This window comes from Hypomesus nipponensis, chromosome 14, assembly GCF_054491055.1.
Source record: "Hypomesus nipponensis isolate SF chromosome 14, ASM5449105v1, whole genome shotgun sequence".
NCBI lineage: Eukaryota > Metazoa > Chordata > Actinopteri > Osmeriformes > Osmeridae > Hypomesus > Hypomesus nipponensis.
In genome coordinates this window covers 16916845-16921149 of record NC_140374.1, presented here as the reverse complement: position 1 = coordinate 16921149, position 4305 = coordinate 16916845, and positions in this window count along the sequence as shown.

The following is a 4305-nucleotide window of genomic DNA, read 5'->3' as shown; positions in this document are numbered from 1 at the left end:
TAGTGGGGTTTAGAAGCAGCTGTCTAGACTTGTTGTACAATGCAATTTGTGAGTGTCAGCAGTTAGGGTTCAGATACAGCGGAACCTACACAAATCTCCAGTCTCCTTTAACACTGGTTAACGGAGAGGAGAGCTGGTGAAACAATGTACCCCACAAGCCATCAGGGACATTAGATTGACAGAGAGAGAGAGAGAGAGAGAGAGAGAGAGAGAGAGAGAGAGAGGGAGAGAGAGAGAGGGAAAGAGAGAGAGGGCAAGAGAGGGAAAGAGAGAGAGACAGAGAGAGAAAGAGAGAAAGAGGGAGAGAGAGACAGAGGGAGGGAGGGAGAAAGAGGGGTGGTGGGGATTCTGGTGTTCAGGGGGTCTATGCTTGTTCAAAGAGACATTGCTAAGTGGTGGAGGCATGCTGTTGTGGTTTTAAATGGGGGGGTATGCAGCCCATTCGACAAGGTTGGGACTTGGAGGGTTGGTGGTTCGGGGGACAAACAGACAAATGTATTTATGGCTGCAGGGCAAAATGGATGGGGGGAGGTCCATTCTCCATCAAGGAATGGGTTATCTACCATTTTGTTTTTTGAACTGAAAAAGCTTAGCAGCTTTTATTTGCAACCTTGTGTGCTTTTGTATGCTTGTATTTTGAAGGATTGGTTGTGTTCCTACTGTATTTCTGATTGAGTTGGGTTCACATGCTTTCTCAAGCTCTCTAGTTTTACCCAACTGCCAATATATTTATATTATAATGTATATAACTCCAACCTAAATAGTTAAACTTACTTATTTATCTGTTGCATACTGTTTATTTTTGCTAAATACTCTGTACTAAAGGTTTTGTATTTTATTTCACACCTCTGTGTTTAAGATGGAATAGTTTCAGGATCAACTTTATATTGTGTTGAACAGTGGTCTGGATTGCATTTTGTTATGTACTGCAATTTAAAATGTATTCTAAACTATTAGGATGGCCAATAAAAATGTTCACATACTGTATTTCAAGATTTAGCCGGGGATGTATCACTTTTACAGTCAATACAGTTCAGATCTGAGAGTCATCAAATCACACAAACAGATGTCATGCTGCCTTTCACTCTACAATTACAGTATACTCAGGAAACAATCACACAAACGCATGTGGCCTTTAAAGGATCTCAGCGAATCCTAAAGTGAATACACTTGAACACATTTGGTTTCACCTTCAAGAATAAATATTGTGCGAAGAAAAATGGCATACAGGAAGAAGAGACATATATTTTACATATTATGTAGTTTACATATAAAGGGTGAATATTTGAAGGCATGACAGAGCTACAGTAAGAAGCAACAATTACTGTACAATTCAGGATGCAGTGTAGTTTCGTTTTTGATCCTGGTTTCACAAGTCTTTTTTCCCTGTTTACACCAAGACCAGACACCGTGACCACAGAAATGTTCATATTAATATGGTGTTGATGATTTGGTGTACAGTTGCAATTAAAAATCCTCTGGGTCTGGGAGAGGACCAGAAGAACCCTTGAGCTATTAGATACAAAATGTAAATCCTTTAATTGGCCGTCCAGTATAATGGAATATTGTGCATTCGTTGGTTTCTAAAGGTCAAACTGGAAATAAATGCTGTTAATTATGTAATTATTTAGGGTTCAGTACAATATATAAGTGTGGACATGTGTATGTGTGTTTAAATACTGTATATGTGTACATGTTTGTTTGCATGTGTGTAAGATTAGCAAAGTAGCAGTTCCTTTAGAAAATAATCAGACATTTCATGTTTTCTGTATTGTGTCATAAACTTTATTGAAAATTGCTCACAAAATATTATTTTCTGGCGCTCATGTCACAATATGCCATAAAGACACATTAATTATATTTTTTTTGAATGAAATATTAAATTATACAATAATCATGAAATGTTATTCAGTACTTTGCACAACATCAAGATTAACCCTAACACCTTGAGGATGCTCTTAAACTCCATCTGAATGTATGATCAGTGTGGGTGAACTGCTACATCAAGCCTGTCCACCTATATTACACGTGCGGTTCAAATTCAGGTTCAGGTTGGGTTCATCAAGGACATTCAAATGGATTGCATTAGCCATGTGATGAGCAGTAAATTGTCGTTATCCAACTCAACAATTGGCATTCTTACAAATGAGTTTGCCTGTTTAACCACAAAAACGGTATTCCTAATTCTATCAGAGTCCTTTACAGTAAGTACCATTTGTAAAGCTGCAGCAGGTCTGTCATGCAGACACTGGGGAGTGTCCTTAATCTGGGCACACAAAACTTTGATGCAGTTGGGCTCTTAGTCATATCCATTGGCCAAGGCCCTACTTGCCTAGTTATTTATACATACTGTAGTTTATTCAGGTGGCCAGCTCAAGAAAGAGTCTTGGTGGTCCACAATTTGTAACCTTTTTAGGGGATCATGGAGAGTTGCTTGAACCTCTAATGTTTTGTATTTTGCCCTCACATACAATGTGAGTTTTGGAAGCTCATTTGAGTAGCTGTGTGCATTCCCTTTTTAATTGCATGTAACGTAGACTCCACTGAAGTTCCATAGACATCTCATTGATGATCAAAATATGCAGCAAGCTTGATTACCATTGAAAATTATCTACTGTATATTCAATAACAATAAGACACGTTTATACAGTTCAATAAATATTCATACAGTTGCTTTGTCATCATGAGGCATTGTGAGTTAATACAAATGTTGAAAACCGTTTTTGTAATCCATTTGAAATTGTAACAGAAGAATGTGGCTAATTGTAAAAGTACTAATTCATTTCCAAAGGCAGTCTGTTTTGAGGTTCAATTTTCTAATTGCTTTTGTCAAGAGCACATTGTATGACATCGACGTGCTGACTAAAGTGATGCATGTTTTCATAGTTTTTCTTTGAATGGAACATCTTTAAATTGTTTAGTAAGTCAATTGAAATACATTTTAGAGGTGTTTTCTTAGAGGTTAGGCCCTGGAATTGTTATTTTGTGACAGACATGAGGACATTTGTTTTATGTTGAAAGTGAACAACGGAAAGAATATGAATCTTTGAACGTTTGGTTCCACCAAGTCTTCACACATACTTGAAGTCGGCATTTGTTCATGTTTTGACAAGGAGGAGAAAGTAAGCTAAACTTAAGGACAAGAATAGGCAACAAATAATGTGAGTGAAGCAGTCACAGAGTTGGATGTTAGAGCAACCCAGATCTGTAATGCTTAGCCCCAGACATGGCCGAAAAAAAATAACATCGAAAGAACCTGTGTTGCCCAATCCTCTGTGTCTTGTTTTGCACTGTGTCTAACGCTCTACATATTTCATTGGGCTTTAACAAAGTGGCCAGGAGCATATACAATCACAAAGCTGTCTGAACCCAGAGCCATGGACACCACAAGCGCATTCACACGCACACACACATAGAGTCACGATTGTCTTAGCACTGGCCCACAGTAACAAGCCTGTTCTGTGCCCTTAAGGGAAAAGAAGCAACAGAAATGGAGACATACGATGCTCAATTGTCTCTCCAAGGAGAGGAAGGGTTACAGAAAACAAGAGTGTGAAGACACTTTCATCAGGCAGATGACAATACAAAGGGATAGTGCTGTGTGTTGCCTCCCCCACGACCAATACAGTACTGGGTGCTTCTGTCGAAAGCTGGAGGACAACCAGCCACGGTCCCTTTGGTCCTCAGAATTCTTTGACCTGGTAGTTCAAAGTCACTAGAAGACCTTTGGACCCTCTTCTGTATTTTTTCCATCTCTCTCAATCATTCTGTGTGGGAGCCTTGTTCTTCAATACAAAACTACATTATTCCTTGGAGATGTACATTGATAGAGAGAGATGGAAAGAAGGGAGAGAGAGATGACTGACTAGGAATTCATTCGATTTTAAGAAGGGACATGCTCGACTGTATGGCATCATTGATTATTGAACAGGTCTCTACTACCAACATATTTGCTTCATCCACACAAACAGAAACAAAAGGTTCTGAATAAAACCATAATGGCTTTTCACCTATCTCTCCATAAGATCACTCTAATAAACAAGGTACAAAAAAGGTTTAGAATGTTTTTTAGATCCAGGATTAATTAACCATATAAGCCTTTTCACTCTGCCTGGCAAAACGGCTTTCACCAATTTAAGGCTCAGTCAGGAAACCGAAAGCTAAAAACATTTTTTCAATAGAGAAAATCAAGAAAAATCAATCAGAAGCCTTGTTCTGAAAAGTGTTCTGCAATGTTTTCTTGAAATGTTCAAGTTAACATGGAATTGATCTCTAAATGATGGCATTGATTAAAACAAGTGTAAA